The 11,847-nt window shown below is 40.2% G+C and overlaps 1 protein-coding gene across 6 annotated transcripts in view; it reads left to right on the top strand.

The window, feature by feature from the left end:
* Positions 1 to 3,552: 3,552 nt before the first annotated feature.
* The window catches only part of RNF13 (ring finger protein 13), a 131,607-nt gene continuing 123,312 nt past the window's right edge, over positions 3,553 to 11,847 (top strand). For 2 of the 6 annotated variants that reach the window (XM_069562870.1, XM_069562838.1), the window contains exon 1: positions 4,102 to 4,235. The gene's annotated coding sequence lies outside the window, so the exon portion shown is untranslated. Of the gene's footprint in view, positions 4,236 to 11,847 lie in introns of all 6 variants that reach the window. The other 4 variants (XM_069562829.1, XM_069562855.1, XM_069562847.1 and 1 more) reach the window with 4 other exon arrangements.

Raw genomic sequence — 11,847 nt, 5'->3', positions numbered from 1 at the left:
TCTAGAGTTCTGAGGAAAGAGTCTTTGGAAATCCCCTGACCTCACCGCACCACCTGCGAGCCAATCAGATCCCAGATCAGGATCTCCTGACTTTAGGATCAGGATCTCCTGACTTCACATTCAGGACTTACGACCTGCCTGAGAAATTCGAATTAAGCCCGGGAAATGGGAACCAATCAGAACCCGTGGCCAGCCCGGGGAAATGAAAACCAATCCGAACCCAACACCTAATCCTTCCACAGAAGGTAACCAATTAGACGTCTCCCAGCCTGGAAACTCCCGTTTTTCGAATTTTTCGCGGGAGAATACCCTGTATAGGCAATGTAACCTAAAGTTCGGGACTCCTCTCCTTACCCGCTGAGTCGGTAACGGTGGGAGCTCCAGCTCGAGCTTGGTAATAAAAACTCTCTTGCTTTTGCATCGGATATTGGCTGCCTGGTGGTCACTGGGAGATTTCGCGACTTGGGCATAACAGCGGCATATGGAATCTTCCCAGATCAGGGATCGAACCCATGTCTCCTGCATTGATAGGCGGATTCTTTACCACTAGTCACCAGGGAAGCCTCTGCCCTCATTTTTAAACGATGGCTTAATTTGACACAATAAATTCTAGGTTGATAATTGTTAACTATTTATTTTAGTATTTGAGGATATTATTTCATTGACTCCTGGTTTCTTGTGTGCCTATTGGGAAGCCAGTTGCCATTCCTTTGCATTTCATTTTTCTTTCTGTTTATTTTAGAATGTCTATTTTTTTTCTTTAAATTTCCCCACAATGAACCTAGTTATGAATTTAATTTTTGCTTCTTTAGGGACACCTAGATAGGAATTATTGTGTCATAGGAAATATTACTTTCCAGTCTTTTCTCAGATAATACCAAATTGTTTCCCCAAATAACTGTCTTGATCCATATTCCTGAGTTCATACATCTTTATATTACATTATGTCATCTGAATTTTTGTGTACTTATTTTTGTGATAATTTTTTTAGCAAATGAAGGAAGACTGCTTCTCAATGACCCAACTAAGAAAGGAAAAGTTGAAATTGTATGTCAGTCATCTGCAACTCATCTTAAGGGAAACAATGACCAGATTGTTTTTTAAGGCATTTATATTTAAATAGAACTTTTTTGGGGTCTGACCTTTCTTAAATCCTTGAAAATAAACTTATTGAAATAACTTTAATACCTGTTTGTGTGTGTGTTCTAAACTTTTCTTCATTTATAAGATTAACTTATTAATTAGTTTAGAATTTGGTAAAGAAATGGGAGACTTTCTAATCTTTGGCTAAAAATTTGCTAAAACAATTTTTAGAAGTCCTGTTTAGTACTTTTTCAAATGCGGATAGTCCATACATATATGGATTCCTATGGATGCTTTATGGACTTCCCAGGTTGCTCAGTAGTAAAGAATCCACCTACCAAGGCAGGAGACTCGGGTTCAATCCCTGGGTGGGGAAGATCCCCTGGCGGAGGAAATGGCAAGCCCTTTCAGTATTCTTGTCTGGGAAATCCCTTGGACAGAGGAGCCTGGCGGGCTACAGTCCATAGGGTCACATGACTTAGCTAATGAACAACAACAATAGCAATGGATTCTAATCCTTTCTTCTATCACGGTAATAATTTTACTTTCTTCTTTTCAAAATCTTTTTATCTGAATAAAAAATTACTTTTTTTCTGATTCTAAATATAATAACAACTAGAGTAATTTTAATGTCTCTAGTTGATCTTAGTGATTAAAGAAAACTGCCTGCATCATTTTCATTATTTAGGAAAAACTACTTCTAAACCCTTTTAGACAATTAGGTTGTTGGGTATCTTGTCTTTTTAGTTGTTGCTGTCTTACACTATATTTTGTTTAGTCGCTAAGTGGTGTCTGACTCTTTGTGACCCCATGGACTGTAGCCTGAGAGGCTCCTCTGTCCATGGGATTCTCTAGGCAAGAATACTGGAGTGGGTTGCCATTTCCTTCTCCATACAGTTATTGGAGTTAGGAAATTCTACAGTTTTATATGTTGTTTGTACTTTTAGGAGGATATAAAAAATAAAAAACATCAGCGTCTGATTTTTCTTTTGTCTATGTAAGGAGCTAATTAGTGGCTATTAATATCAGGTGCCACATTAACCCTTCATGATCTGGAAAACCATAATTAAGATGTTTACCAACCTTACTGTCTAACCTACTTTAAAAAATTAGTACATTTTTCCAATCTACTTTCTTCTAGTTTGCCTTCATTCAACACAATGGGGAGAATAAATGCTTCTGTAGGATGAAGCACAATTCATTTGCCTAATTGCAGAATAACACATTACCTTGTTTGTAACTGAAAGAACTATATCTATTGTGATTTGAAGAGCACAATAAAGTCAGATTAAAATGTTCTGTATCCAGTGTGTCTTTATTTTTAAAAAATATTTATTTGGCTGCATTAGGCCTTAGCTGTGGCATGTGGGATCTAATTCCCTGACAAGGGATCCCAGCCCCCAACAAAGGGAGTGCAGTCTTAGCCACTGCACCATCAGGGAAATCTCCCAGTGTGTCTTTATTTAAGGAATGACCAAAGCTATTCTTTTTAACCTGTAAAATGTGGGCTTTATTTTTTACTTTTCTTGATGTCATGCAAGGAATCTCGGATTTAATATAAAGCCAGATTGAGATAATTTGATGAAAAAATGCTTACAGGATATTCTAACTATAATTACACCTATTACACTAGCCTTCATAACACTGTTCTCCATTCTGACTGTTTCCTTATAACTTTCTTAAAGGCAGGACTATTTATTAAGTATTGAATGTCTTTACAACTGATGAGAATCTAAGAATATATAGAATGTATAGTTAGGGATACACTGAAGAGGAAAGTACCTTTGATGACCTTTATTTAAATTTTGAGTGGGTAATACTCAAAAGGTACAAAAGTTGAAAGGCACAAAAGGATATACAACAGGGAGTCCTCCTGTTCCTCAGGTCTCCCCAGAGCAATCCAGGTAACAAGCTGCAGCCAAGGGTATTCTGCAGGTGCTCCAGGTAATAACTCCTTCTCGACTCTCCTTTTTCTAAAAGTGAGGTTGAAGGAAGTGAAGACTGTCACTGGCTCTTAGAGGCGCCTTATTTTAAAGCAGAAGCAGTGCCAGAATCCCTGGCATTCTAGATCATAACTCTTTGCAACCCTTGCAGTAAGCCCACATTACCTCTACAGTGTCTAGCTGTTAACTGGCTCATCAGCGTGGATGTTGGATGTTTCAATCCGGATAATTCAAGTTTAAAAGTAGCTTGGTTTAAAACCGGAGTACTTGGGGCAAGGAAGTCTTATCAGAAGGCAACATTTTTGTTGTTGTTGTTTATTAAAGGAAAGAAGGGTTTTAAAAGGCTGACCTAGGGTTTAATCACACGGTTTGACTTTTGTTGAGTCTCGGGGATGGCGCGTGTCAGACCCAAAGCACAGACGTCAGCACGGTTTCCACTCTGGCATCGGGGGACTAGTGTTCAGCCCAAGGGCTGCTCGCTCCTCTAACAGGGCGACCGGGACTCTAAGACGCTGGCCTTGGTTCCATTCTTCTAGATCTCGGCCTGGACGCGGTGCAGAAGGGATAAGGCCTCGTCCTCGCCTCTTGCACTGGTCCGGTGAGTGCGGCACAGGAGAGTCGCGATGGCTCCAGAGCAGGCCCGCCCAGGGGGAGCCCGCCAGCTGGGTCTCGGGCTGCTTCGGCCCAAACAGCCCCAACGGACTAGGCCAGCCAGCTCTGGCCGCTCGGTCCGATCCCCTCCTGACCCACGGCCTCCACTCTTGGGGAGACGCGACAGGATTCCATAGCCAATCCCCTCGGCCATGCTATCCCTTTCCCCGCCAAAAGTAGATCCTTCAGCCTCGCTCCACAAGCCAGCCCCACCCTGCCCTGCCCTTCCATTCCAGAGAGGAACGGTCACGAGGCCAAGAACGCGACTCCACGCACTAGGCATCTCTCCGAGCTGGACCCGAGCAAGCAGCCAGACTCGGCGAGAGAGTGGGAAGGAGCCTTAGCGAGCAGTTCTATGGCCCAATGGCTTCCCTCTGCCTTCTGGTGCGGGCCAATGAGGGGCAAGGGGCGGGACTTCCGCCTCGCCTTCGGTGTTGTCGTACGCGCTCCGACTCTGGGCTGTGGGGGTCGGTGCGGAGATTCAGTCATGAAGTCGGGGTAGAGACTTCTGCAGCGACGCGGCTGGCTGCCTGTTTGTGTTGCAAGGTCAGCTTCCAGGTAAGAGCCTCTCCTGCGTGTCGACGGCCGGACTGCAGGTTTTCCCCCGTGGGGCCTGCCGGGGAGAACACACCCCCTCGCCCGCCCTGAAGCTCCGAGGCGGCCCCGCCGCCGTGCTCTTGGCTGCTCCTCAGGCTGGGTGCGGAGGGAATTAGTTTAGTTTAGTTTTGTTTTGCAGAAGATAAAATAAAAAACCCTGCGCTCAGAGGCTGAGTCTCCCTTGCATTCCTGCGCTATGAGTTTGTGTGTATCTAAAGTTGTTGGGTTATCTGTTTCGCTTCTTGCATTCCGCTCTTGAGGTGTCTTGAGCCTGGGAAGCTGTCCGGAAGTCGTCTCTTTCCGGGCGTCCCTGGGCGAAGTCGCTTGAATTTAGTTGTGGGAAGGCTTTAGTCTTTGGGAAAAAAGAGGGCAGTCGCCTCTTTTCTTTCTAACCTTCCTGCCACCCCCACCCCACCCCCACCCCCACCCGGAAGCTCGATAGAAGGTGGGATGTGATTCTGCTAGGGACAGATAACCACGTCCCTGCCCCCTAAAGTTGGCAGCTCTGCCGGGACGCTTATTGAGTTGACCCGCACTGATGAAAGGACTTTCTCTCAGAGAGGGAGTGGGCAAACACCGAAGCCAAGCGATCCCAGAAGCACTCATGCGTATTTGGTGGCAATCACTGAATGTTCTCTGTCAGCTTTTGGGTAAATTCCTCTATTTCGTCCTAATTTGGCAATAGTAGATTTCCAAAACCATCGTTTCATCTTCAGTTTCAGCACCGTGGGCAGCTGCTTAGGTTCTTTGTTGTTACTCCAAAGTAGCCTGACAAGTGTTCCTCAGTGATGCTGCAGGAACAGGGAAAACTCATGCATTCCTTTCCACAATGATCTGTTGTTCTCCAGGGAGAACATCTGCAGTATTTGATACAATGTAAATAAATAAGATGGGTGTGCTGTCGGAGAGTTCTAGTTAGAGATACGTCAATTCAGGGTTTAAGGAAGGGCTTTCAAGGATTTAGTCTTTTTAGGGATACATTTTAATGGGTCTATGAGATTAGCTTCATTTTGGAGTAACAAAACTGCGCTGGAGTAGCAGGTATTTTTGTTTGTTTTTGTGTTTTTGATTGAATAGCATGTGGGATCTTAGTTCCCCTACTCTGTGGTAGCAGTTTAAAAGAACTTTAAATAGTATATAAGAAATGTGGTGGGCGTCTCTGGTGACTCAGTGGTAAAGAATCCGCTTGCCAGTGAAGGAGTCATGGGTTCGATCCTGGATGGGGAAGATCCCCTGGAGGAGGAAATGGCAACCCACTCCAGTATTCTTGCCTGGGAAATCCCATGGACAGAGGAGCCTGGCGGGCTACAGTCCATGGGGTCCCAACGAGTCAGGTGAGACTAAACGGCAGTATCAAAGAAGTGTAGTGCAGGGCTCATGGGGATTTTGAAATTAATTTAGTGCATTGACATTAATGTTAGAAAAAAACAAATAGCATAGGACATCCTCTGGAGTAAGAGTAAGTATTATTTCGTGAAGCTTTTGTTTCAGATTTTAAAAAATGTATGAATGTGAAGAGGAAGATGTAAATGTATACCGTATTATTGTGGATTGTGGCAAAACACTGGATCCCAAATTTGGGAGGCAGACTGGGTTCAGCCTTCAGCTCTGCCATTTACTAATTCTGTGACATTATCTGTGAATAAGGGAAGACTTATAATAATTAATGGATATGAAATATGTCTGTTACATAGTTAAGCCTCAAAGTAGTTGTTTTTGTTGTTGTTATTTTTTGGAAATGTTGGCTAGAAGCCCAGTTAATTCTGTAAGGAATGACAACTACTGTTTTAATAATATAGTTATTTTTACCCCTGCCTTTATTTGAAGCCAGCAAGCTTCATGTCTCAGTGTATAACAGTAAATCATGTGGACAAAAATGTTAATTTGCAGCGTTTAATATTGAAGGATTGGGAGTAAGTTCTCATCTATCCTTGTTTAAAGCTCATTTCTTGTAGGCATTTTGCAGGGGCCTGTTACTGCATTCAGCACCCTTCCTTTGATGTTTTTCTGCATCCCAGAGTAACAGATTTATCAAAAGTTTTCCAGGCACTAATTTTAACAAAGTAAGGGCAGGACTAAGGGTATGATAGGTTTGTGTCTTTGAACAAAATTGGATAGGAAGGCATTTTATGTTTTATAGTTTTTGCCATAAAGATATGTGAAATAGCATGGTCAAATATCATGGTGTGCTTATTTCATGTTGGTATGACCTAAATGGTTGATGTTTAAGTAAAAAGTGTGGTTTTGGACATTTTGAAATCTGGGAATGTTTAGCAGAAGTCAAAATGAGTTTGGATCAAAGTAGTGTTTTGTACCATTTGACATATTACTGCCATATGGCATTGCATATGGTAATTTCACATGACATTAAAAAGGGAAGAAACTAAGCATTGTTAGTTTTTTCAAAAGAAGAAACAGAATTAATAGACATTTCTTTTAATTAGGTCATGGTGGATAATCATTGTTTCAAAATTCATGTATTCTGCAAATATTTATTGAGCATTTATCAAAAATGCTAGTTTTCATAATCCTTTTACATTACATAAAAGCTAATTTAGAAACAATGAGAACATATAATCAGTATTGTCAGTTTACATATCATAGTACATAGATAACAATCACAGTCATAATAGCTAACATTGTTTACTACAGGCAGACAATTCTAAGCACTTAATATTTGTGATTTTCTTTTTATAGATAGGGAAATGAAGGCATCAAAAGCACAAAACTTTCTGAGTTCACACAGGTTGTTAGTGGAGTAACTGAAATTTGAATCTAGGCATTCTGATTGTAAAGCCTGTCTTGTATAATGTTTTATTAAAAAATACAAAATGCTGTGGAGTTATTTTGGATTCTTGCTGATTTGGATGACTTTGGTTAAGCTCTTTTGACCCTTGGTTTCCTCAGCTCCTTCCTCAAAAATATGTTATTAAGCCATTATGTTTTTGTGGGGTAAGGATAATTTGTGAAGCTCTAGACAGAGTATTTGTTCGATAAACCATATGCCTCAGCCTTTTCCTTTCATACTGAGGATGTGGCCATTTGAAAGATTGTTAGCAACTGGAAGAGGACGATAGAAGAAAGAATTTCACCTAAGGACACTGCTGAAGCAAAGGTATAGAAGTAGGAAAGCAGAGAACATTTGCCAAGGTAGTATGTTTAAGGAACAGGCTGGTATAAAGATAGATGGATAGAGTTTACAGGAATCCTTAAAGGAACCAGATTAAAGATTTTGTACTTGATTCTTGGTTGAGAAGAATCCCTCTTTATAGATACTAATTTGGAACAAAGTCCAGTGAAGGAGTGGAAGCCTGGAGATAGGAATACCACAGAGTTTAGTAACAGTGGTTGAAGCAAGAAGTGATGATGGTGGGATTGTTGTGCAGGGTTTAGATTGAGACTGTTAAGTGACCCTGGGAACCCACAGAAGTATGGACCTTATTTTGGGGAGGGTATTATGATGAAGAACAGATGTTGGTGGTGGAAGGAGATTTAGGAGAAGAATTCATGATACAGTCTTTGGCTTTGGAGCTGAGGATTAGTTCAGATGTTTGGAAATGTAAAATGGAACCTGGGAGCTCTGTGTACTTCATAAAAAGAGAAGAGACCAGTTGCTCACATTGTGAGGAAGTGGTCTAAAGCCATAGTCCCCCTGTGGGTCAGTTTCACAGGAGAGATGTGACTCCAGAAGACCCTCAGAAATGCAGATTTCTCACTTTAGATAGAGTTCTACCCACTGTTTTCCCCTGTAATGTTTTTTTTTTTTTTTTTGCATCCTGGGAGGATAGGGGTAAGGTAGTAGGGAGGGAAATTTTTGGAAAATTAGCAAGGCTCTCATTTATTATTTCAAAAGAGAGCCAGTACATTGAAGACTAGGGATTCTCACATTAATAATTTGGAAAGATGGTGTGATTTTTATATAGTACCAGACACTTATACACGTGTTGTATGTTGCATTGTAACATCTCCAGATTTCTTATTTTGTGTCATCCCCTCTTTGTTACCCTGAATTAAATAATAGCAAAACCTTTAAAATCAGAGGATCTATGTGCTTGTTATGGATCAGCAATGAAGAGGGGATCTAGAGAGATTGTATTCTACTTAAGCCGAGACTGTGGGAGAAGAAGCTTGGAGGATGAGAGGAGAAGGCCACTTGGTGTGGTAGGAAGTCTAGCAATTCTGTGAATCCTTGAACCCATTCACTGGCTTCAGTTTCCTCATTTTGTAAGATGATGATGATGATAACACCAGTTCTGTCCTGTTGCAGGAAGAAATACGCCTGGAGGCCCTTTATACTTCAAAAATGGAGAAGGAAGTGGCAACCCACTCCAGTATTCTTGCCTGGAGAATCCTGTGGACAGAGGAGCCTGGTGGGCTGCTGTCCATGGGGTCGCACAGAGTCGGACAGGACTAAAGTGACTTAGCATGCATGCATGAATTGGAGAAGAAAATGGCAACCCACTCCAGTATTCTTGCCTGGAGAATCCCAGGGACGGAGGAGCCTGGTTGGCTGCCTTCTATGGGGTTGCACAGAGTGGGACACGACTGAAGCGACTTAGCAGCAGCAGCAGCATATTTCAAAAAGGGCTCAGATCTAAGTAGAACGGCCTGTGGTTTCCTTTCTTGGCAGATTTTCTAGAGTTTGGTGCAGTTAGGTAGTGGCATGATATTAAATTAAGTGGTATAGTAATTTACCGATCTCTGAACTATTTTCAGTTTCCTGTAACGCAAGACCCAAGTAACTGGCCAATCAAATAAAAAATTGGACATTAGGCAAGCATTGAGACAAGGAAGGTTTGCATAATCTGTTACTCCATTGCTGGAAACATTACTTGGACTCCACTACTTATGAATTTTTTTATCACAATCATTCACTCAACAAATATTGAGGTATTTTTATATCAGGCATTGTTTTAGGCATGCAGAGTATGTTAGTGAACCAAAAAAAAAAATTAAAAATAAAAAATCCTTGTCCTCATGGAATTTACTTTAAGGTTAATTTTAATAGTTGAAAGTAATTAGATTTTTCTTGTGTTCTGTGTTTAATATAAAATCATGATTCTGAACAGATAAAGTAAGAGTACTGTAGCAGATTGTAACTAATTTTGTAGAGCACTTTAAAGGAAGGGACTGCATCATTCTGACTCATGCATGTCTCCCCATTTCCCCTTTTCCTAATGAAATGACTTTAATGTATTTAATACTCAGCAAATGTAGGCACTCATTAAATATTTATGATGGGGAGAAGGAAGTTGTGTTAAGGCAAGGGGCAGATCTTAAAGACAGAGGAATTAGTTGAGTGTAACAAGTATTAAGGGCCCCATGTGCTCACTAGATTGAAGGTACAGAGAAAGACAAGTGTGCTGTGAATTGCATTGCCTGGCTTATGCATTGCCTATGAGGTTGAAGTGGAAAGACAGTTATACTGTAGCTGAAAGCATCACCATTAAAGGAATTTGGGTATCTGGGTGTTCCCCAACTTGCCCAATAAGTAGCTCGATGACTTTGCATAGATAACTTGACCTCTCAGTTCATTTCCTCATTTGTAAAATGAAGTAGTTTGAATTTTCCAGTTAAAAAAGTCTGCTTTTAAGACTTACAAAATGTCTTTTATCATTTCACTTTATTAATATGGATAAAACAGAGCCGATCATGAACTTCCATTGAATAATAATCAGACTGAATTTATGCTTTTAGTTAACAAACTAGATGTTTAGAAAAGATGTCTACAAAACTAATGCTACCTATTTGATGTTATTTACTAAGAAGACTACATTGTAATTTTAAAAAACAAGGCAAATGTAGCCTAACATATAGTTTCCCCTTTTGCCATTATGAAGGAAAAATAAGCCATAATATTTTAGACCCCAGTAAAGGATGTTACAAGTTGTTCATTTAGTTCTACAACAGCCTTTGATTACTGTGCTAGGTGCTAAGTATCTCAAATCTGAAACCGTCTAGTCCCTAACAAATTAAATGTTTTGTTATACCGAGGTGGCCCGGAGAAGGCACATAATGAGAGGCGCAGAGAAGAGAAAGTTTAGACGGTTAGAGGTTAGAGGAGATTGAGGTAGAATGGCAAGGGGCAGAACTGGAGCGGTTCATGAACTTTTTAGTTTTCAACTTTATTCTAAAAGTTGTTTATTAAGGAATTTTAGGCAGGGAGCAGTGTGATCAGGCATCTTTATATCTGTCTTTATATTCCCTTTAAGAGAATTATCCATGGGGAAGATATTTATCTTGCTTCCAGTTATCTCAGTGGTATAAATCCTATTTGAGGAACTCTGTCTTTTATTCTGAGGAACAATGTTAATTGTGTGGTTTTAGGGTATCAGTAACCTTGAAATAATTGGACATTAAAACTTATTTATGTCCATAGCCATATTAATGTAAATTGAGAAGACAGCTGAAAATTAAAGGCATTCTGCTTATTGAAATGAGAGAGCTTCTGGTCAGGTAAGAATTTGACTTAGGGTTATTTCTAAGGGGCTAGAAAATTTTGTCGAAGTTAGATTGAATATGACTCTAGTTTGGGCTCATTTTCTAATGATCAGGATATCCAGTTAAACTTTTAGAGGGAGTGACTCTTCAGGGAAAAATAATCCCACCTGATGATAGGTAAATATTTCTAAATCAAGTCATAAGAGAGTAGGAGTTGAATTTCTGCTTTGCTTAGGTGTAAAACACCTCACTAAATGTTGAAGAATAATTTGTCTAATCACTGTCCTTGTAATTTACATATTTGACCTTCAAAAAAGAATTGTCCTTGTAAGTTATACATTTATATAACAAGTATTATATATATTAATTGCTTAACATTTTTTGAGGTGAAGTTCATGCAACATAAAATTAACAATTTTGAGGTTACTGATTGGGTGGCACTTAGTAAATCACACAGTGTTGTGCAACCATCACTCTCTATCTAACATTTTTATCACTAGAAATTAAAACCTTGTACCCATTTTCTGCTGCCACCAGCCCCTGGCAGCACCAGTTTGCTGTCTGTATGGATTTACTGGAGATCTCATTTATTCTGGAAATCTTATATAAATAGAACCATACAATATGTGACCTTTAGTGTCTGGCTTCTTTCACTTAGCATAATGTTTTCAAGGTTCTGCAAGGTTGTTGCGAGCTACATTGCTATATGTATGAATCTTTCCTTTTTACAGCTTAATTATTTTATTGAATATATACAGCATCTGTTGAAGGACATTTGGGTTCTTTGCATCTTCGGCTATTGTGAATATTGTTGCCATGAATATTCATTGACAACAGTTTGTCTGAGAACTAGTTTTCATTTCTTTTGGGTATATGTAAGGAATGGAGTTGCTAGATCATATGGTAATCCTATGTTTAGCCTTTTGAGGTCTTGCCAAACTATTTTCCACAGTGACTGAACCCTTTTACATTCCTACCAGCAACGTATGAGGGTTCCAGTTTCTCTTCATTGTCACCAACACTTGTTCTTTCCCAGTTAAAAAAAAAAATTAGTGCTATTGCTACCCATTTGAATGCAGAGTTCCAAAGAATAGCAAGGAGAGATAAGAAAGCCTTCCTCAGCGATCAATGC

The sequence above is a fragment of the Ovis canadensis genome, chromosome 1, assembly GCF_042477335.2.
Source record: "Ovis canadensis isolate MfBH-ARS-UI-01 breed Bighorn chromosome 1, ARS-UI_OviCan_v2, whole genome shotgun sequence".
Taxonomy (NCBI): domain Eukaryota; kingdom Metazoa; phylum Chordata; class Mammalia; order Artiodactyla; family Bovidae; genus Ovis; species Ovis canadensis.
This window is presented reverse-complemented; position numbering and strand designations above follow the sequence as displayed.